The sequence below is a fragment of the Thermobia domestica genome, chromosome 1, assembly GCF_964235325.1.
Source record: "Thermobia domestica chromosome 1, izTheDome1.hap1.1, whole genome shotgun sequence".
In the NCBI taxonomy this organism is placed as follows: domain Eukaryota; kingdom Metazoa; phylum Arthropoda; class Insecta; order Zygentoma; family Lepismatidae; genus Thermobia; species Thermobia domestica.
In genome coordinates, this window is record NC_137454.1 from 378,631,986 (window position 1) to 378,658,704 (window position 26,719).

Genomic DNA, 26,719 nt, shown 5'->3' on the forward strand with positions numbered 1-26,719 from the left:
AGCGGTTAGCACACTCTAAAAACGAGTAAGGTTTTGAGAACCATAAAAATATAGTTAAAATTGGCATTGTCGTTGGAAATATAATTGTGGTGACAAAAAATATTAATCTTATTTGCTATGTTACCAGAATGATACGAGAAATTTCATATGTGCTGTATGAAAAATATTATATAGTTAACGATTTTATTGTCATAAGGATCATCTTTATAGTTCCATTAAAAGAAAAGTATAGTTGTTTCAGCTATTCCATGTTTACGCATGCGCACAATGACATTAGAATCAGCATAAACTTCGTCCGCCATTTTTATTTATTTTTTCGTATAAGTGTTTATGAAGAGAGTTTGTTTTTGATTTCGAGAGCTAATTTCCTGCGAAATAGGAACTCGAAGATATGATAGATTTATTTAAAGGTAGGTTTAATATTTTAGAACTTAAACAAAATTATGATAGAGTTTTATGTAATGGAGTAATTCAATTTCTAAAACAGTGAACATAATTCATATTATCCCAGCCGTATATTAAAGTACAGCTTGTCGTACTCTCCTGTTTTAGGGGAACATACTTATATTCATGTGCCAAGTACACTGTTAGTGCTTTAGAAAGTGTTTCTTAGTGGGGAAGCTGTATTATGCACCCTATAATGAACGGAGCAGGCATTGGTACCATTTCCAGCCTCAACATCTGCCTAAGTTACATAATGGAATAAAGGTTCAGGGACGCATTTAGGGTTAACTGACAGGAAAATTTGTGGTGAGGGTTGGGCTTTTGGGTAATTGCATATTAGGAGATAAAAGTTGGAAAATGTTACTATAGCAACTCATTATACAATACAAAGTAAATTTCACAGAATAAATATTGGGGAAGGTTATAGAATGCTCACCCCCATGGCAGGTTAGTATCCAGTTTGGTTCCTTTCTTTATCAGGGCAAGTCTTTACTTTGGGCAAGGCAGTGACAATAAGCAATGAATCTGAACCGGTTCCCACAATTATAATTACAGTTTCCAAGAAGGAAAGACGTAAAACAACGTGCCCTGCGGGGCCCTAACACGCCTTCATTCGCTGACGCTCGCTTGGCAATAATATGTACTGACATTATATCACTGTCTTGCCCAAAGTAAAGAGTTACCTTTATCAATACTCAATTCACATGGTATTGCTGAGCGAGCGATAGCGAGTGAAGGCAGGTTAAAACTCCTCAGGGCATGTTATCTTCTATTATTATAACTAAATGTAGATATCTGGGCTCTTGCCTAAATGTTGCTGTGAGATGGATACGGGAACACTACAGGTTCGAGCTAAGAATCTCACGTTCGAGCGACTCTACGTAGAATCCGGGTTATTCTAGCTATATAGCCCCAGGGAAAGGATTGCTCGAGCAAACGGATTAGCCCTATACCAAATAGAAAATTCATATGTAAAATACAGTGTGAAATATTTTTCATAAAGAAATGAGAGTGTGAATAGAAGTAATTACTATTAGTGTGCAGTGTATTGAGTTGAATTTTGAGTGATAGTGTAAGTTTTGTATGTGTAAGTGTGCTCTTCTACTACCTTCGTGTATGCGTATACCCCATTCGCTTACGCACCCTTCGCTACCGTTGGGGCTGCTGCTGTGCTCCTGCTATGACTCGGTTAGATAACATTCTTGGTTTTTAGTGAGCACCTGGCACAATTTGGTTCATGGTTTATGCACTTTAGTTTTTATGCGATACATCCACACTATTTACAGTCAGACACCGTAAAGTGAGTCTGCAAGTAGTAATGGAGCTACTCATTTAGTGCATTCTCTACTAAAAAAAACAACAAATCTCTAACCTGACCTGAAAATGTAAGAAATGTGTGAAAATTTGGTAGAACTGTCTGCTCGAGTAATGCCCCAAAGAACTCAAAATGTTCCTTCGTGGGTGTGTGTTTAGCGTATGTAACTTTTTTTGTGGGTAACTCAGGTTGGAGCTCACATAGTTCGTATTCCACACAATGTTCGTAGGTTCTCTTAAGAAAATTTCCCTCGACTGAAACAGAATTTTCCCTTTTCGTGTCAAATTTTCCCTAGTTTGTTGATTGAGTTGATTTTGAGTTTAACGTCCCATTTAGCAGCGAGGTTATATGAGACGTGGACCTACTCATTAACATGGAATCGGAACCACATCAGCATGCGCCGGAAATCGATCCCAGGTCTCCCACGCCAAGGGCGAATACGCTAACCGTTAGCCACGAAGAGCTCTTTCCCTAGTTTGTTGAGTGTTTAATTCCTATGATGCACGGTATGTTGAAAGATTAATTTAGTTAGACAATATATTGAAGGAAGTATGAACTACATTTATTTTATTCATTTCCTTTTCGTTTCTAACATTTTGAAACAAAAAAGAAAAAAACATACAGTCAACAATTGACGCAAATTATGCTACTTTGAATACACACTAAACTCTGGCTATTGCATTTGTTTATTTCTGAAGAACAAAGATAAAATGGAACATTTATATTGAGCTCCTTCTTGGCTAAACTGTTTTCCTACGTGCCTTTGGCGTGGGAGACCCGGGCTCGATTCCCGGCGGGAGCTCATGTGGTTCGGATTCCACGTTAATCGGCAACGTTCTAGATTACTGGTCCCCCTTCCCATTGAGCAATAATAAAGACAGAAAACAACGTGTCCTGCGGGGCTGTAACCCGCCTTCACTCGCTAACGCTCGCTCGGCAATACTGTGTAGATTAAATGTATAAACCTTAGTAGAGAAAGAAACCAACCCAGCTACTAACCTACATGGGGGACCAGTAATCTAGAACCTCGCCCGTTAATCAGTAGGTCCCGTCTCATATAGCCTCGCTACGCAAAGGGACGATAAACTCAAGTCAACAACTAAACATTTATATTGTTTAATAAGTCAGTGCGAGAATTTCCCTAGATTTTGACGTTTTATCATAAAATTTCCCTTTTCGCTAAATTTACTTTTGAAATTTTCCTAGATTAGGAAAATTTCACTGAAACTACGAACAATGATTCCACGTTAATCTTCAGGACCCCGTCTCATCACCAGAGTGCAGGAGGGATTAAAGCTCCAGTGGCGGTTCTTAAAGTAACTCACACCGGAAAGGATTACCATTTTATTACTAGTGTCTAATAGAAGAAAACTTGATACTCAGCATTACTTGAGCAGACGGTTCTACCAAATTTTGACACATTTCTTACATTTTCAGGTCAGAATAAAGTTCTGTATTTCTTTTAACATAGCATGCACTAAATGAGGAGCTTACTAGATAGTGCATGCAGCAAGGGTGTAGTCATAGGAGTTCCATCGGGGCCAGCCCCCCCAGATGATTTCCTGAGCACCCAAATACCAAACTTTTAAAACATTGTCATTAGATTATTCGTTTCAGTCATTTAAAAATAACAGAGTTTACATGTAATTAATAATTTACGGAAAATTATTTACCAATTCTTAATGATGGAAAAATACCACCGTTTTAAAAAGCTACTGTAAATACTACCATTAAATAATGGTGCTAAACTGATTTGTAAGTACATTATATTTTTTATATGCTGTAACTAGTGGTTTAGAATACATTTTTATCAACTGGAAAATTTAGTGAAAAACGATGTCTTTATTCCGTTTCTCAGTTCGGATCTCATTCGCTTTTTTTTTTTTTTTTTTTGCGCAACTTGATGTAAAACAGGAAGCGAGATATAACTGTTAGTAAAATAATTATGGTGTTTTTATTTTAGTCACGAATAATGAATAAATATTTTTGTCAGGAAATTAAGTGAAATTAAAAAAAAAAATCAGTTTATGGGCAAGATTCTAGAACACAGGTCCTCGTTCTCATTTAGCTGTAATAAAGACAAAAGAACGTGGCCCAGCGGGGATCTAACCCGCCTTCACACGCTAACGCTCGTTCGTCAATACTATGTGGATTAAACATCAAACTTTGGTGTACAGAAAGGAATCAATCTAGCTACTAATCCATATAGGGGAACATGCGTTCTAGAACCTTACCATCTTCTGCAGATAGATTCTGTGTAAAAGAGCCTAAATTGAAATAGTTATGCACAAAGGTATAACGTTTGGTCCTGGCAGTAGTTCTTGGTTACGCATAATTAAAACTAACTGGGGGGGCGCGGTGGCTCAGTGGTAGAGCGTTCACCTCTGGTGCTTGGGGTCCCGGGTTCGATCCCAGCCCCCGCCAAGTGAACTTTGTGGTGGACAAACACCGTGCTCGTGGGTTTTCTCGGGGTTCTCCCGTTTCCTCCCACTTTCTTCATTCCACCATTACACTCATCTCCCATTATCACCGTCTCCTTTAGCCTAATCGGCATAACCGTGGGACGTAAAACTCAAAGATTTCATTTCATTTTTAAAACTAACTGGTACATAATATTTATGGTGATAAAAGCAAATAAATAAATGAGCAGTGTTTTATTTTTGTGGACGGAAACCAAATTTTCCTGTTTTTTCAGGTTTCAAATCACTACCTGTATCGCTTTTTTTTTTTTTGGCTTTGTACATTGTAGCTGCTCCCGCTTCAAAAGCAATGGACCCCTCCAAGATAAAACTTCTGCCTATACCCCTGAATGCAGATGACTTGAGGAAGGCTCAGTATAAATATAGTAGGACATGTGGCATAAAAAACTTCCGTGAATAAAAGATGAACCAAATTGTGCTAGGTGGCCACTAAAAAGCACGACCTCTATTTAACCGATTCAGGGCAGAAGGGTAGAGGGATATCCGAGCAGTAGGGAGGGGTGCATCCGTAGGGAGCAGGCGCGTCAGCGATGGTAGGTATACAAATAAACGAGGACCGTGAATTTACATGTACAAGAGGGGGCGCGGTGGCTCAGTGGTAGAGCGTTTACCTCCGGTGCTTGGGGTCCCCGGTTCGATCCCAGCTCGCGCCATGTGGACTTTGTGGTAGACACACCGTGCTCGTGGGTTTTCTCGGGGTTCTCCCGTTTCCTCCCACTTTCTTCATTCCACCCTATCCACTCATTTTTCATTATCACCGTCTCCTTTAGCCTAACCGGCATAATCGTGGGACGTTAGACTTAAAGATTTCTTTTCATTTTTTACATGTACAAGAGGAATTTAAAACTCAAGTGGCCGCTCTTGAGCGAAGTCGCATCGGAAGGAATTGCCATTTTATCACCACCGTCCAATAGAAGAAAACTTAATGTACCATACTAATCTTAGTATAATACATTAACAATGAATTGTCTATCAACTTCCTTAGCTTATGCCAATGAAACGTTTATTTTTAATATTCTGACTTCCCTCGAGAACAACCAAAGCTCAATTGTTTCTTTTATTGTAGCTTATTTGAATTTAATGTTATTTATCGATAGAAAGTTCGATTTCTTTACCTCCTACTCAAAAGCCTGGGAAAAAGTTTGTTTCTCTTTATACTAAGGACACATCAGTTTAGTTTTATTTGAAATTATTTCGACCCTGTGTGGTATCTTTGTACGTAATTTTCTCTCGTCACTCTTTTTGTTTTTTTCTTTCTTGTTAAAGGACATTCTTAAAATATCAAATGGGCTACCGTTGATCAGTAGTAGAGCGTTCACTTCTGGTGCATTGAGTCCCTGGTTCGGTCCCAACTCGCACCATGTGAACTTTGTGTTGGAGAAGCACCATGTGTGGGTTTTCTTATGGTTCTCCCGTTTCCTCCCACTATTCTTCCCATCATTCCATTCATTTCTCATCATCATAGTGTCCTTTAGCCTAACTGGCATAACCATGCGATGTAAAGCTTAATGATTTCATTTCATGTGTAATTTAATCGGTAAACTAGTTTTCAGCGGTATAACTCCTAATATTGCATAGTTTTACATTTTCGAATGCTACTACTGTTAAAATAACGTTATGTACATGGCCGTTAATGGCTCTAACATTGAGTAATAAACTTATATTAGAATTTAATAGAGTATCTGAAATTGATAATACAGTATTTCTTGATTGGAGATGATGCTTTTTTGTCTGCCTGTTTGAATTTCTTGAATCCGTACTACACATGACAAGATTTTCAGGAACTTGATATTGGTTAGGCAACGAATATTGCACAACTTGCACATGCTGGCCACTATACTGTAGCCGCTGTATCCCTGGCTCTGACAGCTATGCAAAAAGGAAAGCGAGGGTTTATACTACACTGACACCCCCCCCCACAAGGCCTAATGAGTGACCGAGCTGTCACCGCGTTGACACGGAAAGCAGACGTTGTTGCCACTCTGTCTTATTCCTTTCGTTTGTGCATAGTTAAGTGAAAAGTACTTTGAGATTGTATTCGATTATTGCAACTTTGAGTTGTTTCCTTTCCTTTTTGGGTGTTTTGGGTGTGCTCTTAAGAATATTGTTGTATTTAATTGGTGACAATGGTTAGTTCTTCAGAACCGAAGCCAAAGAAAATAGGAGTGTATCAAGGGCGGACTGGCCCACCCTGCTACCCTGCAAATGCAGGGTGGGCCCCCAAACAGGTGGGCCCCCTCCACCAATTTTAAAAAGATGTGCTCAATTAAACCTACCAGCATCAAAAATATGACAGGGTAACTCCCGCAAACTTGTGTTTTGCATAAAAAAGACGTAAAGTTAAACTTTCATGAAGAGATCTTATTCTTCTTCACGTTTATCGACTTGAAAAGGTTCCGTCTATGAGACAATCAGGCACTAAAACATTGCGGGGATTGTGATACGGGAGCTGTTAAAAACGAGCACGTTAACTACTATTTTTTTTTTAAATATAAGAAACAGTAGATTTCAAGCTGTTATTGGATTTGGATACAATTGCCTACTCCAGTCCTTTTACAAGCCGGCGAGTGGATATGTTTTAAAGAAACAATAGTTTTGTAGATATTGTTATTGTGGAAAGTGGAGGTGGAGCCGGAACACGTTTGAACTGCACTGTCCTCAGACCAAGCTTCGAAGAAAGAAATCGGATTAGGCTTCGTTGTGTGTTTATTTTTTTTTCAGTGCGGTAAAGCGAAAAGAAATTAGTCGCCACTATTAACGATTGTTTTATACAAACCTCAAACAATTACTATGAAGTTGCTGCCCTCGGCTCGTGTTTTATTTGTATATTACATCGAACAGCAAATCCGATAGCAGCAATTATGTGTCGTTTTTCGTGGAAGACAGATGTGGTTGTGTCAGTATGGATGGTAGGAGTGATTGTAAGATTACTGTAAAGAAAAAAAATATAAGTGGTGCTAAAAAGCGAGAACACAAACGAAGATGTGATTTACAAAAAGCTACATCTGACCCAAAACAACGTAGGCTATTTGAATCTGTGAAGCCCCAAGAAACCAATGAGCGTGATGTGACTCATTCGAGTACTGCAGTTGCCAGGTGTTTTTTTTTTTTTTTTTTGTTTTTGTTTTTTGTTTTTCTGTCTAAGGTGTTTATAAATTATAATGTATACACCATGTCTTTGGATGATTTCAGTCAATTGTAGCTTATCTTTTATGGCTATTTTTACTTGAAATTACACAACTTTAACAGGCGAAAACGAAATTAACTGAACTGTTGCCGCGTAGTGCTTTCAAACGGGTCGGATCAGGCTTTCATGGGTCAGGAGTCGAGTCAAGCCTGCTTGAGACACGGGTCGGATCAGGTCACCTACGCTAGGGTCAGGCTGCTCTAGCCACGGGTCGGCTCGTTTATGGTTCATTATATCCATTGTTGTATAAAGCGTATAAGTATGTTCTAACTCTATCGTGTACCCAAGTATGTGAAAGAATTTTCTCGATTATGAAAGTGATCAAAAATCGGTTGCGTTCATCACTTGGACAAGATTTGTTGGAAGACTTTATTCTTTTATACATAGAAAGATCATATACGTTTGATTACGACAAAGTGATTGACGATCTTGTATCTAGCTCCAAAGAATTAGACAGATATTTGAAATTGTGAGCGTAACTGGGGCATAATGAAGATATTAATATTAGGATACATTTCTGGCATTCATATTAATATTATATTAGGTTACAGTATGCAATTCAGTAGAAAATTTCAACCAATTTGATATCAGAACTGATTTATGAGGAAAGAAACTTACATTATTTCTGTCAGTGCTTTAATTATTTAGTGTTTCAAAGTTGACTTGAGATTAGTTTTTACTTATTGCACATGTATATATTTTGGGTTTTCTAAAACCTGACATTCATTTGTTTAAATAAATGGTTTAAATTCATTACATAAAAACAATAGCACTATATAAATAACTGAAAGCACCAATTCCGGTATTGTGTGTGTTTATAATAATAATGATAATGCCAAGTACACACTGTATGAGTTACTATTAAAATGTTCCTACTTCAGATTTTTTGTAATTAATGTTTTGCTTTTGTATGAATATATGGGATACTATTTATGGGTTCGAAGATGGACTTTAATATGTAATACTTATGAAGAATGCCAAGTACATTTTTTACATTTTTATACAGTGGGCCCTCATTTCAGTTTAGCAGGGTGGGCCCTATGGTTGCCAGTCCGCCCCTGGAGTGTATAAAGGACAAAACCGAGAATTTATATGCAGACTTCGTGAATATTTCGAGAACTAGCGCGATAATGGAGGTCCTCTTCTTCCTGTGACCAGTGTGGTGAACAGAGTTGCTGATGTCTTGCGTGTGGGAACATCCACTGTTTAGAACATAACAAACTAAAAATGTTCCGAAGAACTTAATTCTCCTTCTGCATTTTTTGTTACTCCAGGCAAAAAAAAAAAAAAGTTACTTTTGTATAGTTTTCTTACACGGAAAGTTTTAAAAAGCCATGAAAATTCAGCATTTCTTAAGCAATTCATTTCGATTAAATTCGCTTGCTTTTTCTGTTTATTCTTAGTGTACCTGTATACGGTTAAACCCACGACAAATTGGCAACATTGTTTTGTCCACGTGCAGAACTGTCGGAGCCAGAGACGTAGCGGCTCTAGTATACTAAGATACCGGTTCAATAGGCAATAAAGACAACCAGCGGCAGACGGAATAGGATCCGAAAGTAGTGTATGTTGTAAAGGTACTTAGGATTAAAAAGTAGTGTATGTTGTAAAGGTACTTAGGATTAAAAAGTAGTGTATGTTCTAAAGGTACTTCTTTCGTTTCACAATTTAGTACAGGAAAATGAAGGTCGTACTTGAATAAGGAAAACATATAATAGTCAAAAAAGCTAACATTTCCGTTTTCCTCATAAAATCCGGCTCTATGCGTGATTAGAGTGCAAAATTAAAAAGGTTGTATAATATTTTAAAAACTGTTTAGGCGCAGAACAGGGATATTGAAAGAAAAGATGTGGAAAAATGTTAGATTAGTAATACATAATACAAAATGTTTTATTACAAGGCTTCGGATAGTCATGCACTAAAAACCTCAAAATATGCATGCAAATATGTCCTCTTTTCTGTTGATATGCCGAACTGCAATCATAGATAACACATAACTAGCTTACTTGTCTCTTCAAAACTGCTGGAGTGTTATCATCAATAGATAAAGGTGACCCCTGTTTCAACTGGATTCCATTGCAAGGAATTTGGTCAGTGACGTTTCGTAGCAGATTTCTGATCACTCAACAAGATAGAAAATCTGTGCAAAAATAGAATTTCCATCCTAGCAGGGACAATTTTGTTAAAAAAATCATCGATAAATGAGTTATATTTCCATGTTCACTTACAAATTATGGTCTTCTTTGCAGCAGATACCATTGAATGTGCATTAGAAGAAAAACAGATGCTATAAAATATGCAGTGTCTCGTAAAATACGATAAATATGCATTTACATAAGAAACATGGAAAATGCATAACTATTCGAAGCCTATTTGTTACCTAGCCAACTGAAATTTAAATATTTTGCTACGAAAAATAATGGTTCTTGAAATAAACATATTTATTTACTCCTTCATTTTTCTGATAGATTGAGATTGATTTCACACATAAATACAAAGTATTACGTCTCTTAGAGAAGTGACCAAACCTGAACACAAAAGTGGAGGAAATTTTGGTAAAGAAACCTAGAAGTTTGCCAGAGATACTATATTTAACAACAGTACTAAAAAGAGAAAATCTTAATTCAGGTTAGTGTTGATATTTTTCCCCATAAGGAGAATGTGTTTGCCTTTGCTTCGTTTTCAGCAAATAAATGTAATATATTGTTGTAATAGCAGAATTGCAGGAATACAAATTGATTTATTTCAGTGTGTATGATACAATAGTGTTAATTACTGTTATTAATATTATATTCTGTGCTGCGTCATTTGGGTAAGTTGAAGTGTAGAGAATATAGAATATTCACTGGCTGTACAGAAGATTCCATTCCGGCATTTGTGAGGTGTGACTGAAATATTCCACGTTAATCTTTAGATATCCATATCATCACAGTAGTGCAAGAGGGATTTAAAACTCCAGTGGTGGCTCTTGAGGGAAGTCACATCGGAAAGGATTACCATTTTATCACTACCGTCTAATAGAAGAAAACTCAATGTATCTTACTAATCTTTGTATAATACGCTAACAATGAAATGTCGATCAACTTCCTTAGTTTATACCAATAAAACTTTTATTTTTAACATTGTGACTTCCTCGAGAACCACCATTGCTCAGTTGTTTCTTTTGTTGTGGCTTATTTGAATTTAATGTTATTTATCGATAGAAGGTTCGATTTCTTCATCTCCTACTCAAAAGCCTAGGACAAAGTTTGTTTCTCTTTATACTAAGCTGCAGTCTATCTTGAAGGAAGTCACATCAGTTTAGTTTTATTTGAAATTATTTCCACTTTTTTTGGTATCTTCGTAAATAGCTTTCTGTCGCTGCTGCTCTTCTTGTTTTCTTCTTTTTTGTTATAAGGCATTCTTAAAATATCAAAAAGGGACTACGGTTTATCAGTATTAGAGCGTTCATCTGTGGTGCGTGGGGCCCTTGTTCCGATACCAGTACGCGCCTATTGAAAATTGTGGTGGACTAACACTGTGTGAAGAGGTTTTCTCGGGGTTATTCTATTTCCCTCCACTTTCTTCATTCCTCCTCTTCATTCATTTCCATAATCGATGTCTGCTTTAGCCTATACGCAGTTCCATGGAACGTAAAACTCAGATTTCATTTCTTTTGAAATATCAAAATAATTAAAAAAAAAAAAAAAACTACACTTTGCGCCATCAAGAGCAGTATCTCTATCCTTCGTGATTCTGGAACTCAATGAATAATTAACACTTCTGACCAGAGTATATACACTTATTTATTAAAACAAAAATACAATGTAACAGTTTCTATAATATAAATGTCTATGCTCTGAAGATCTCTTTCAGTTAGTGTTTGATGAAGACAACGTTAAGTTAATTTAGTTTTTAATAAATAAGTGTATATACACTGGTCAGAAATGTTTATTATTCCAAGAGCAGTATGTAATTTTTATTTAGAATGTATCTAATAGCGTGGATTAGCAAGTATGTACATTTTTGGTATAGAGTTTGCTATTTCCCACCATAGTTTCTCAAGGTAGTATCTTCAGCGGGAGAAGCTCAGTTACAGTAGTTCAAGGTAGCACTTTTCTCATGGTAACTCAACTGCTAAGAAAGTAAATACAAGACCTCAGGACATGTTTTATAGGTCATTGACTTATTATTGATTACAAAACAGGTTACGAGTCAATCCTTTTTAGCTGAGCAGTGTTAAACTGTCATAGTTCTAGTTTAAAATGGAAAATAACTGGGTCTTTTAGCATGCTTTGTCTTGGAAATGGAGCAGGCAGTCCTGACATTGCTTCAGTGACTTGACCCAGGTTTTTTTTTTTTTTTTATGTAGTTACCATGCTTTGTACCCCTGGAATAATTGCCTTGACGAGCATGGTGACATATGTTCAAAATATATATTTACAGTGTCTTACTACTTGTGAATATGCCTTGGAAATAAAGTTTATTCGTGGGAAGTCTTCGCTTTTTTTTATTAGCATGATAACACATACTACCGAGTAATTTATGGTTTAAAATAGTGACACAGTGGCTGTAAATTTGATTATGTAACGTAACAAGTATTTCCAAGGAGATGCCTTATACTAAAAGAGAACGATAATGAATGTTTCACAGTTTATTTTCTTAAGTTTGAAAGGGATGCTGAATGCTTATTCTTTTCTTCCAGATACAAGAAGCACAGTCCTTTTTACTTTATTGAGAAGACATTTTCCTGTAGTAACATCAACTGCGAAGAAGAAAGACACAGCTGGAACGTGGAGACCCACAAAATACGAAAGCCAACAAAGATTCTCCTTTTTTCACGTAAAGGTAAAAATAATAATATTTACTTTCATATATGAAATTACAAATTTGTATAATTAGCTAGTTTCCAGGCCTTGAAAAGTAAGAAGTGGGAGAATGTATTTCAACTCTGCTTAATCTGAACAAAAAATTCTAGGTTTAACACAGATAAAGGGAATTTGGATAAGGATGGAATGGTATCATCTAATTTTATCAATAAGGAATAGTCTAAGTAATGAGTTAATATTTTTGTTTCAATAAATGTACATAGTTATATTACTGGCGTGTACAAACCAATTATTCACTCCTTATTTGATATAAAACTTGGAAAAAGCTTTTATTTTACTGTTCTAAAAAAATGGACCATGTGGTTTTATATTCATAATAACGAGCCCCAAAGCCCCGTTGAAGGAATCCTGATAGTGATTCCGAAATATCGGTGAAGTTATTAGCACTAGGAGGCGAGTATTTTAATAACTAAAATATAGCATCCTTAACTGTACTTCCTTACTATAACCGGAGGTGGGGGAAATTTACTACTTCCGGTTTTAATATTAATCTACCTAGAGCAAACACTTAGGTATGTCGAGAAGCAGCTTTACACAATCAATTTAGTATTGCAAGAATAAGAACCCATTTTTTATCTTGAAACCGTATTCAAACCGGAAGTTGCAAAGATCAACCACTTCCGGTTTTATCGTTGATCGCTATAGAATTGAAAAGGATATTGCGGTTTTCTGCAATAAATTTAGCGTCTCAATAGTATTTTCTATTTCTAATATATACGAAGAAAAGGAGAGGTAGAAATCTACAATAATTTTCGATTGTAATATTGAAAGAAAAAATATTATGGCATACAAACCAAACTCCTTCACGTGGTGTACACGTGGCAGTACTACTTGTTTGTACATACAATATATCCCATCAATAGGTAATTTAAGAAATTATAAGACACTATTCATAAATTGTGTAGTTTGTCACGAATTATAAATAACAGCAAGAACAAATCTAAAATATTACTAATTACAATTGCACAGTTACTTTTTTAATTGCTAGTTTATATATACGGTGAGTCATTTAGAATATTCAACCTTAAAACGGAAAACCAAAAGAGTGAGAGAAGCGAAACTGTGACAAAGCAACTAGAAGATAAGGGTACACACATATTAAGCATCAAGACCCGGAGAACAGTCTTGCTAGTGTAACATAAAGTTAGGTTTTTCAGAAAGCAAATTGCATACCATCTTATTACAAATTCCAAATCTACGCTTAAAGAGAAAACAAACAATACCACAATTGATGTTCAGTGGTGGAAACTAACAACCCTAGTTTCCCAAACATGAAAAGAAAAAAGGGGGCGCGGTTGCTCAGTGGTAGAGCGTTCACCTCCGGTGCTTAGGGTCCCCTGCTTCGATCCCGCCTCGTGCCGTGTGGACTTTGTGGTGGACAAACATCGTACTCATAGGTTTTCTCGGGGTTCTCCCGTTTCCTCCCACTTTCTTCATTCCACCATTTCATTCATTTCTCATCATCACCATCTCCTTTAGCCTAACTGGCATAAACGTGGGACGTGAAACTTTTAAGATTTCATTTTCATGGAAAGAAGAAAAAACTTGGAAGGCTTCTACAATAGAAATGATACGAGGCAAGCTTATCGAATGTACCTTAGTGTCAAACAGTACACTCAATACTTGACATATTGATACGTACAAAATTGTAACAAATTAAAAATTGAACTTTTTCAAAATGTTCTTCTCGAAAATTATCTCTCGAACGGTTTGAGATATCAAAGAACAATAAAGTTATTATGGTTTTAATGTTTTTCGAAAGCAATGTACGTAATTAAATGTGATAGTTACATATTAAACTTTCCAAAATAAAGCCTTTGAAAAGTCAAATTTTCAGTTTGTTATAATTTTGTTCCTATCTCTTCGAAATACGTCAAATCTTCATGGTAGTATTTTACCAAAAGGTACATTCGATATGCCTTGCCCCGTCTGTCTTATTTGCGTTATTACTATTGTGAAAACCTTCAAATTTTGTTACTTTTTCATGTTTGCTATATTGTAGTATTGTTGGTTTGCAACATTGAACAATAAGTTTGGCATTGTTTGTTTTCTCTTTAAATGCAGATTTTAAATTTGTAATAACCTAATGTGGTGTTATTTAAAAAAAACTAATTTTATATGGGGTTGACATCACTGTTCACTGGATGTTGATGCCTAATACAGATTAATGTGTTCCCCTCCCCCTACTTGCATCCTACGAAGTTTCGCTCCTCTTCCTCTCTTTTGGTCTTCCCGTTGTAATCATTGGAGTTTATAAATGACGCACCATATATATATATATATATATATATATATATATATATATATATATATATATATATATATATATACAGTACATTGTACAGCGTGTGAATGAACAAGACCACAAACTGTAACAAGTGATTCCTCACATTATAATTTAAAAAAATGAATCTGCGGTTAAAAGTGCATAGTTTCGGAGTTAAGACTGCCGAAGAAGTGACCAGATTAATTTTAAAGGTCCATAGCTCCATTAGTATGTGCCCTATCCAAATATCCATTTTTGAGAATTCTCCAGTTGCATAACGATTTTTAGACAGGCAGTTTGGGAGTACTCATAAAATTTTAACTAGTCCCAAACTGCTTCTCTAAAAATTGTCGCACAAGTACCGGAAGATTCTGAAACAGATATTCGGATTGTGAAAACCTTCAAATTTTGATACTTTTTCATGTTTGCTATATTGTAGTATTGTTGGTTTGCATCCAATTGAAATATGCTCCATAGGAGTGGAGCTGCGGAACTTTGAAGTTAATTTTTTCGCGTTTTCGGTAGCTTATAACTCCGAAACTATGCTCTTTCGACCACACTTACTTTCATGTGAGGAGTCACCTGTTCATTAACACTTTATATATATATATATATATATATATATTGTGTCTCAAAAGTCCCCTGACATAGGGTAACACTGTTATTATCAGAGTTACAACAAAATGTAAGAGTAAAAAACATCTACAAATATGATGTTTTCACTCTAAAGTGAAGGATTTTTTTTTTTTTTAATTGGACGAGCCGTTTTGGCTGTACACTCTTTATGCGACCAATGTTAAACGAAAATGCAACGTTGGCATTAACCTAGACCCACAACATAAGTGAATGAATTTACTGTTTGAAAGGTTGTCTCTCCGTCGACATGTTAGCGTAAAAGACAGTAACTTCATTCACTTATGTTGTGGGTCCAGGTAAATGGCAACGTTGAAGTTTCGTTTAACATTGGGTGCATAAAGAGTGTACAGCCCAAACGGCTCGTCCCATTTAAAAGATCTTTTCACTGTAGATTGAAAATATCATATTTGGAAATAGTTTTCCCTCTTACGTTTTGTTAAAACTCTGATAATAATAGTGTTACCCTATGTCAGGGGACTTTCGAGACATCTTACATTATATATATGTATATATATATATATATATATATATATATATGTGTGTGTGTGTGTGTGTGTGTGAGTGAGTGAGTGAGTTTGTAGCTTTAAGATTGGTTTTGACTTCCTTTACAATTTATGGACAATTTCTTATTGAGTATATTTGGTTTCAGGCTATAGATGAGTTGGTGCCTGAGTGGAAGGACATAGAAGATGAGAATATTCTCAAAGGGTAAATGTAAAGGCTACAATTTTTGTAATACATTTTCCTTCAGAATATCCATCTATCCACAACCAACAAGTTTCTTATGTAATCGACAATATTCTGATCATGCACTCTTGTATATCTGGCCTGCTATTCAAGTTTGGTTTTAAAAAGAATAAAACTTGCATAACGTCTTTTCCAACTGTTCTTTCATAAACTTCTACATCAAATCTTTTAAAGGCTGATCATTGGTTGATCCTTCATAAGTTTCTACATTAAAATTTGGAACAACGTGTACACCAATTCATAAGTCACAGCTGAAGCAACGGGTTTTGGAACACTTTCAACGAGGTTATGGTGAGAAACATTTGCAGTAAACACCTGTTAGGCTGTTCGTGTTTCTGGAGATGTTTTCTAAGCGACTTAATATTTAGAAAATCACGAAAGCAGTATTTTTCTCCGTCGATATTTGCTACAGGTTACAACTTGTGGAAAAAACGAAAGCGGAGAAGAAGATATTTAGGCGATTTAAAGCTAACTTGCACAAGAATGGTGGTATTGTTGATATACGGATGGTGTTGTTACTAGTATAACTTGTTAAAGAAAAGAAGTATAACTTGTTAATCCTTATTAAAAAGATTACTTTGTTTCAAGACAAATATATTTTGGATATATAATGTATACGTTACTTATATTAAGTTGTAATTTAATATAAAATATATTGTGTTGGTTATGAAAAAATAAATACAATTAAATGAATTCTGATAAAGTCTGCTTTGTGCATTCATTAGCCATTACTTACTATTCTAAAAGAACTAGGAATTACAATAAATAACAAATTATTGTTTTGATGTACACTGAAGGCAAAGTTTCCTCATGACATTTTGTTTAATAGCTTCTGATGGATCGTAGTAATTTTTATTCAAAGTATCTTAACAACTTCATATTTGCGTACTTTTATGTATGATATATATATATATATATATATATATATATATATATATATATATATATATATATGAGACGATTTTTTTTTAAATTTTCGTTACTACGAGATTTCTGTTAACTTCCTCTGGGGGTTCCTGTTTGCTTAATCTGAGTTATCTTACAACATATTATGACAGGAATCCAACCTGGGTCTCTGACTTACCATGCAGAGTGCAAATTCCATCATATTCAAAGAATGAAAAATATGAAATAACTGGTTCGAGACTCGAACCCAGCTCTCCGAGAACAACCAAGTCTCCCGGTCTAGTCGTATACTTTTGTTATGTACTTGAATTCGTACCTATAGAAGGATTAGTCTGTTCTAAAGTAAGTTAGTTTTTCCATTATTATCTAAAAGCTCTATTATACTTATCTACAATCACTATAATAATACTCAATAATTTAAAGGGTTTGTTCTTTCAATGTAACGATACAGGAAAGGAAAAAGAATTATATCAGCATGTGGACATTTATATTTATACGAGAATAGATATCCCAGAAGTTTTCCAGTGTACAATCATGTACAAAAGATCTTGAACATCCATTCCCTTTGTAACAACACCCTATAAAGACCCATACTACCTATAGTCTTCTTCATCCAAACTGGCGTGTGGCATCAGCCAATAAGCTCATAGTGTGCTGTTACTAAGCCTTCAGGGAGGAATCATTCATAATTGATTTTATTTGTATTTGTGGACAATTAAGAATGATTAGATTCCTCCCTGAAGGCTTACTAACAGCACACTATGAGCTTATTGGCTGATGCCACACGCCAGTTTGGATGAAGAAGACTATAGGTAGTATGGGTCTTTTAATGGGCTATTAACCAAAAATAAAAAGCATGAGTGCAAAAAAAAAAAAATGAAAATAAGAAGGTAAGTGTAACTTGACTATATAGCTTATATTGAAACGCTTTCTTTGAATTTCAATTAAGCACGTTTTGAGTTAATTTAATCATATACATTTTGACAAGTTCTTATCGTCCGTAAGTGTTAAGGTCTCTCACAATGGTATTTTTTCACTTTTTTGGTAAGAAAGAAACACTCATTTTAACAGTTCAGTAAAGAATTTGAATGATTGACGAACTTCCGCGTTCGTGGCATTCTGTTCACATTTACAGCAAAATAATTCGTAGGTTAAGAATGAATTCTTTTAAATGCTGAGTCCATATTCTAAACGCTTTCTGAGTTCGAATTACTATAATAGCAGTTGCTTCCACTTTTAAATTTTTATATTTTCAGTCTGTTGTTCGATTATATTATTGTACAATGATTTTCTTGTTTAAAAATCGCTGTTGCACTTTCAACTTTAATATTTGCTGGTAAGCCATCTAATTTTACATATAGTTTAGGAATGTATATACTATATACGAGGACGCAAACAGGAAGTCACATATTGTGTGACGTCGAAGTTGTACACTTCAAGCGGTTTATTGAAGTTATAAATCCTTAGTTGTGGTTTCTGTTAATGAAATATAATAGTGTTTCTTCTTTCTAACGACTGAAAAATTTACCATTATGTGAATTCGTGAATATAAATATTCATTAAAGTCACTTCTTTGTTTAACGTCACACGTTTATGCTTCCAGGCAAATGAAAACTATGATGATGATAATGAACGACATGGTGGAATGAATCAGGTTTGAGGAAATGGTGAAATCACGAGAAAGGACACGTACATAGTGTTTATCCAATAAAAGGCCACTTCATGTGAGCTGTGATCACACCAAAAACCCTCGCTCTAGAAGTGAGCGCTCTACCATTGAGCCACGGATGATGATAAAGAAATCATCGAAACGTATAGGGATAAATTAATAAAACGGTTGCTTAAGTGACGTTGGAAGGTTCATCAGATTATTAAATATGGATTCTATCAACTCATGTAGTCTGTACATTATTCTTACAGGTGCTGCTGTATAGTTTTACTACTGCTGTTCATTGTGCCAATTCCAGTGCTGTTATAGTGACTGTTGCCGTACTGTGGACTTTACCTATATTGCACTGCATTGCTATTATGTAACACATTTAAGAAACAGGATGACGACACATACCACCATGGATCGTTACCATTTTAGATATAATCTGCCTATATGCAATACTGGTGCCGTTGTAGTCTGAGAGCTGCTGCACAAGATTGCATCTAAAATGCTAACTATCATTAAACTAGTTTAATACTTGTGCATAGTTGTGTGTGTCAACATCCTTCCTTAAGACATGTTACATAATAACAATCCCATGCAATATAAACCCGTCAAAAAAAAAAAAAAAACTCCGGACCTCATGCAAGTTTGGCTGAGAAAATTATCTGGCTTGGTAGACAGCGTTGTTTGGTTTCGTCTTTATTGCTGGGAAGCGATCCAACAGTAAATATCAGAACCCACATATGCCCATGCGTAAATATTTCCGTCTTCAAAATTAAACAACACTGTCTACCAAGTCAGATAATTTTCTTAGCCAAAATTGCATTAAGTTCGTAGGTTTTTTCGGCGCGTATAACACTCACAGTATGGCAGCACTCACTACACCCGTATTGCTAAGACAACATAACAGTATCGTTAGGGCAACTATACCAGTATTGTTAGGGCAACAATAATAGTATGGCCACAACCATACCAGTATTGTTGCCTTAGCAATACTGGAATAGTTATTAACATGATATGCATAGTACAGACAGCCTAAAACTATAGCTGCGATAACAATACCACATTTCTTGGACAACAATATTTATGGTAAGTGCAGCACAACAATATAGTTTTACTAACAACTCAGATATTTATACTGACCATAAAGTATAGTCGTGAAAGCATCAGGACACGTCACACCAACTATTTTAGCACTTCGAGTATGGTTACAACAACTATACAAGTTGGTGTCACAACATATATTGTATGGTAGGGACAAACACAATACATTTTTGGATAGTTCCGATGACCATATCATATAGTATTTCCAACTATATAGCAGCTGTATAGTTGCAAGTACAATAATTGGCATAGTTGTTAATATCATAAATATGTCTAGGACAACCATAATTATTGTTGACCCAGCTAAATTTTTTTAACAATATAATATTGTACTCCCAGTCATAATTCTTACTGGCGCTATATTAACAATACTGTATAGTTACATATGGTTGAATATAACAATACCGTTTTTAGAGTGAACCATCGCTATCACTCCAACCATAAAATTTTCGTTCTAATTGTGTTCTCTAGAGAAAATAACGAGACTAAATTTGACCAAAATGCTAAATAAAGATGTTAGATGCTAAGTTCGTGTGAATTATGGTAGATTTAGCACCAGAATGCTAGATATGACCCGAATGATAGTGGGTGATCAGTATTTTGCTATAAGCAACGATATTGGGATCTCTTCGAATGGAAACCAATCGATTGTCTTCACCTCAGGGGGAAAAATATCGTTTCTCGTCTTTAAAATTATCGTCTATTAGTTATGCACGTGATGTTTGTAGAAACATGTAGGCTATAATATAATAGACTACTAGTAATAATTGCAATAATACATAATAAACTTATTTGATAACCTTTAGTTTCAAACTCCAAATCGGCGTCTGTATATTTTAATCCTTATTATCAGTATTTTGAACAACAACATTTTCACTCTCTTCTAAGCCATAATTGAATTTAAGGAATGATGCAGGATTGTCATTTGCCAACTCTCAAATCATTATTAATTTCTTTAAGCGGGAATGACTTTTAAAAACTTTCGTGTGTGCATTAAATTACTTGTAATACACATTTATAATTTATTTTCACATTCAATCACTGGAAAAAGTGTGTGTTTTAAAATTACCATTGCCCTCCTATTATCACAGGGGAATTGCCGTATAATATAACATTAAGAAAGTTTGATTCATATTAGATTTGAATTTTCTATTCTCAAGGAAAACTAGGAATCACTTAAGTGACTACAACTAGTAAACCTCTACAAAAAGTATTCCATCATCATCAATATGAAAATCGCACTAATACTCTCTCCACTCTGAAAAACTTGAATCTACTTTATCCTTACACGAGTTCAAAAATATTCAACAAAGCTTTTATAACAGTTGTTAATATTGTAATATTGCTTGATTTTAATAGTAAGACGTAAATTACTGCTTTCCTTCCTCTTTTGTTAAAAATCTGTTACTATACTCAAAATGCTTGAAACTATTATCAATAGCTTGAAAACTTCATGTGCTGCTATCTGTGGGACGTAAAAGAAATTATATCCGAAGAACCTACGATACATTAGAAGGAAGGAAATGCCCACATCGAGCTCTCTACATTGACCTTTCAATCAAAAGATAAATAAATTAACTAAATCAGGATTATCAGGACAATATTGATAATTTCTCAGATTAAGCGAACATGTTACCCTATGAATATTTCATGCACATGTACTATACGGATTGTAACGTGCCTTGTTGGAGTGCCGTTCTGGGAAGCTGGATTAACAGAAACAGAAAAGTTAAAAATAAGGACGCCCCTCGGGAAAGCCCGCGCCCTGACAGAGAGTAAGGCATCAACCATCTATCTACATGCCTCTCCTCACATGCAATTAGTACACTAAAGTATCTATCGGGTGTAGGTGTATGCCGCGGCTTCTATCTTTTACGAAAGACATTTACACGCGAATCTGTCAATGTGTGAAATAGAAGGAAAGAAGGGTAAAATAGATGATAGGAAAGCGCGAGAGAAGGTTTATTACAGGGTTTGTATGATAAGTAATGAGACCAGGTCTGGAAACATTGTTTTATTGATCTGATCTGTACAGGGACTTAAAAGCTTTCGAAGTACTCTCCTCTTGCGTCGATGCACTTCTGCAATCGATGTTTCCACGCTGCAAACGCCCCCTGGAAGTCAGCAGCCGGCATGTCCTTTAGAAATGTGGTCACGGCTGCTTGGATGGCTGTGACGTCTGCAAAACGGGTTCCTTTCAAGCGTGGCTTCAGCTTCGGGAAGAGGAAGAAGTCGGCCGGGCTCACATCTGGGCTGTAGGGTGGTTGTGGAAGGACTTCCACCCCAATCCGGGTCAAAAAGGAGGTCACTAAGAAGGCGGTGTGGGCAGGGGCATTGTCGTGATGCAACTTCCACCGGCTAGCGATCGCCGGTCTTTTCCGCTTGACGCTCCTGTGCAGTCTCTCAAGGACTTGTTTGTAGAAGGCGGCGTTGACGGCTTGTCCTTGGGGTACAAACTCCTTGTGGACCACCCCCACATTGTCAAAAAAAAACAATCAACATTGTTTTCACCTTTGACTTCGACATTCTGGCCTTCTTGGGGCGCGGGGACGCAGGAGTGTGCCACTCCGCGCTTTGACGTTTCGTTTCAGGGTCGTACTGGAACACCCACGACTCGTCACCTGTTATGACGTCATCTTCAAAGTTAGGGTCACTGTTCATGAGGTTCAACAGTTCCTGACAACAATCAACACGTCGTTGCTTTTGTTCGTCAGTCAACACTCGCGGCACCAGTTTCGCACAGATTTTTCTCATTCCCAATTGTTCCGTCACAATCTTGTGCACTGTTGTGTGGTTCATATCGAGTTCATCAGCAATCAATCTCAACGATAATCGACGGTCTGAGTTCAGGAGATCCCTCACTTTTGCCACAGTTTCGTCCGTAGTCACTGTTGTCGGGCGTCCAGCCCTCTCCAGATCCTCAACGCTTTCCCGGCCGTTCCGGAACGCACTGTGCCAACGAAACACCTGGGCTTTGGATAGGGCTTCCTCTTTGTAGGCCTCCGTGATGAGAGAAAGCGTCTGAGTAGCCGTTTTCCCCAGGCGAACGCAAAATTTGATCGCATAACGCTGTTCGATGGAACCCTCCATGTTTGTTGATTTTCCGCCGTGACAAGAATGTTCACAAGGGCTTTGTCCAAGGCTTGTCCGCGCTCCACTAAGGCTCGGAGCCAACTGACGCGCGGTGCGTTGCTTTGCTCGGACCCCCCCTACATCCTCCATCACCAACAAACCCGCTCCAGCGACACGCGCGCCGCGGCGCGGCGAGTCTCATTACTTATCATACAGACCTTGTATGTTTTGAGAGAGGGACAAAAAACCTGGAAACCAGGAAAAAAAACCCTATATCGGTCATGCTGCATGCAATAGTATTTACATGGCAAAACCACAGTTGAAGGGTGGCCAAAATCCATGTAAAAGTGTCTGTAGTAATAAATTAATAAATTATCTGTTATATTGCAACCTAGTTTAAAATCTGTTAGTTTTTTAATGCAAATCTGTGTTGTCTGTAGGTGGGGGATTATATTGTTAGTGGGATATCTGTTATTTTTTAAGCATGCAAGTCGGTTCATTGTCCATGGCCAGGCCTGGTCGTCATCTGTTTGCTTCCGTCACAGCTGCTTTATCCCCTGCCTTCCTTCTCAGCTTGCTGTTCCTTCCGCTTTGTTTTCGCATGGTCTGTACTAATTTTCCTTTTAACTGTGTCGGCAAAAGTCCTTGTGATGTAAAAGTGCCCTGTTGTGGTCTGGAGTGCATTTACTGTATTATCAAAAATCTTCTTGGAGGCGGTTTGTAAAGCTATTGCAAGATTTTTCTGTTGTTGCTGTGGTGTTGTGGTGGTTATTACGTAGGTCATCCATGTTATGATTCTGTTTGTTGCTTCTTCTATTTCTTGTTTGATCCATCTTTGTAATTCCTTGTTGGGTGTTTCCGACTTGTTGGTTTCTTCTTGGTGAGCTGCCTGTTGGTCCTGACAAGAGCCGTTGGTTGTGTTTTTTGTTACATCTGTGGGCGTTAGCAGCGGTGGTGGTCTGGTTGGTTGTGTAGCTCTTGGTCTCTTGGGGCAGTTTCCGCTACCAGTACGGTGTGTGTCGCTAATACATGTAGCGCAGAAGTTTCTTTTTCTGGGTGTATTGCAGTCCTCTCTATGTGGTTTCCCACATCGGTTGCAGATTCTTTCGGCTTGGCACCGGTTCTTGAAGTGACCGTATTGGTAGCAGTTATGGCAGGGAAATGGTCTTGGTACTGTTCTTGACGATTCTACTTTGTAGTGGGTATGCTGAATTTTCACTCCAGATGACAGTAATCTGCTAATTTGTTCCGGGTTCTCTGAGAAGATCCTTAGTAATGGTGTGGGTCCTTTGTCTGATTTTATGCGGGTTATGCCTCTGAAGTCAATCTTCTGTTTTCTCAGTTCATCTCTTACTTCCTGGACTTCTATGTTTATAGGGACACCTTTGACAGCACACGTAAATGTTGTTTCTTTTCTTTCTTTTGATTTCTGCCTGTATCTGATTGGTTCTGAGCCTTCAGGTTGTTTATTCTTCGTACTTCCATTGGCTTGCAGAGTACGGGTCCCTAACTCTTGCTGCTTCCTGTTTGCGTTTGCTGTTGCTCTGGAATTGTGGTCCTGACAAGGGCCGGGCCCTTGTTTGGCGTCTTCTTTCTTTTGTCTTCTCGACTTCACTAACGTGAAATCATCCTCTTCCTTGTGTTTGTCAGATGTGGCATCGTCTTCAGGAGTAGTTTTGTGGTCCTGATAAGGGCCAGTCTTCTCACCAGGGTGTGATTTCAGCTTCTGGGTTTTTTGATTTTTCACCTGTATGGGGTTTGGGCTTTTAGCAGACCCGACGTATGGTTCCTCCTCCTGGGTGTGGTTAGTCTTCTCTGTCTGTGATGGGGCTTCTTGTTTTTTATTTGGCGATTTGACCTCTTCTCTGGGATGGGATCCGGTTTGCTTCTCCAATATCTTAGCCTTCGAGCCGAAGTCTGCATCTTGGAAAACTTTCAGGAATCTGTCCCTCGTCGCTTCCGATTTGAAGAGCACTTTGTATGTGGTGTCTTCCACTTGTACAACAAAGAATTCTTCTTTTAGTATTCTCAGGCTGATTACTCTGGTTACATAAGCTTCTGTGGCTTCTCTGAAGGTCTTCTCTATTGTAACCGGGTCCACTAATGAGAATGAAACGTCTAGGTGGGTTGTATCACGGACCGTGTCCACATCGATGAATTCTTCATCTTCCTCCTTCTCTGGTGGTCTCTTCGTCGGCGTCCTCTTCCTGGGTCTGGGCATGGCTCTGACGTGTATTCACTTCTTTATAAAGCACTGCACTTGGTTTTGGTCCTAAAAAGGGCCACACTTGTTTGGTACACTTCACGTCACTACGTCACAGATTGGGGAGAATGGTCCTTGAAAGGGCCTTTTAGTCACTAAGTGATAGTGTTTTTTGCTCCTCTAATGCTATCCCGAGGAGATAGTATTGGGTTCCCGTCAGCCGACTGTCGCCAAAGGCTGTGCAACCTATATGGCCAGCGCGAAGCTTGACTCACAATAGGGGGTCTAGCCGACGGAAAGCAATGCCTATTTCCACAGGAAGCGGTGTGTGTAAGTGTGTTGTGAAATTTTTCTTTATTAAAAATAACGTAAACACTCTCTTCTCTAAATAGACTCTTTGCAGAGTCGTTTTGTATCTCAGTGTTGAGATTCCTTCCCAGCTGGTGATCACACCTCAGTTAACACCGCAAGGTTTACTGGTGTGACACGGCGTAGTCTTCTTTTCTCTCAGCTTCATTTAAGATCGAGGACAAATATAAAGTATTTCAGGGGTTAGAGTTGTTAGAAATATATATTATCTTTCCAATGAAATAATACTGATATATTATCACAGTTCTAGACCTAAGGATTTTGGAGAAAATATTAAGCACAAAATTCATATATATATTAATAATGCTCTTTCAAAGTATCCTAGTCGTTTTGATTCTAATAGGTAATTAAATAAGAGGTTATTTTATAACGGAAAATCAGCAATATATCTTTTCTATTTTATTAGAAAAAAAACAAATATCAATTATGAAAAAGTGTGTCAAAAATACAGAATAAATATTGAAACAATTATATAAATATTAACAGTAATGAAATATCTTGGAGTATATTCTTCTTTTATACAAGACAACACGTGTTCAAGTACGTCAAAACGGTACAATAATTGACACTACTTAATTACTTCAATATTATTATAAATCGTTGTTAACTTACTACTTTTTTTGAATTCCTCCTTTAATTCATATAGATTTTTGAACAATTTAATATATCTCAATATACGATATAATATTAATAAATTACTAGTATTTTTATGAAAAAGTTTAACACTCACCATTAGACAAATGACACAATCATGCCTGTTAAATACCAGCCAGGAGACTATTTCACGATGTTGCCTCTGAATTTCCAGAAAACTATTACACACCACAAATTTATTTATATAATAATATTATATTACACTGTATTAATTTCATGAGAACTTTTACACATTCAACTAATTCACCAATTAGATCACTCAACTATAAGAACAATAACTGTATTCCGATTATTTTAATATAAGATATAGAACCAGTAGTATAAATTCGATGTGCCCAGTTCTACATTTCGTTCTGAATGGCTGCGTAGGTAACCCGCAGCTCATTCAAAACTCAGTAGTTCTAAAGTTTTCCTCTAGAGGCGCTGCATATGCCGAGTGTTCGGAAGTTTAACATAACCTCTAGAATAACATTTCTCTTTCTTTCTTACTTTTTTTTTTATATAACCAAAATTAAGTGTGATAAACTATCACACGCAACAGGATTGAAATGTGTAAAATTTATAGTAGTTTGATATAGCGCAAGCTGACTTTGCACTTTGGAACCGTTATATTCCGCGTGAATCAGACGAAACAGACACATCGATTAATATTACGGATACGAAAGACAGTCTTAGGAAGTAAAGTAACGCGTTACATTTTTTCGACAGTTACTAACGGTAACGCGTTACAAATTTGAAGTAACGTACCTAGTTTGCGTTACTTTTTTTTGCGTTACATTTCGGATGTGGAAGTATAATAGTGTATATATATACA

General features: G+C 36.7%; 1 protein-coding gene and 1 long non-coding RNA gene across 3 annotated transcripts in view; one reads left to right on the forward strand and one right to left on the reverse strand.

Moving 5' to 3' along the window:
• LOC145664546 (uncharacterized) overlaps nucleotides 1-26,719 on the reverse strand; it is a 425,564-nt gene that overhangs the window by 378,916 nt on the left and 19,929 nt on the right. The window lies entirely within an intron of this gene.
• Nucleotides 268-16,662, forward strand: LOC145664556 (uncharacterized). Its single transcript, XR_014127465.1, has 3 exons — nucleotides 268-410; nucleotides 12,111-12,253; nucleotides 15,846-16,662. It is a non-coding gene; the product is annotated as an uncharacterized LOC145664556 (long non-coding RNA).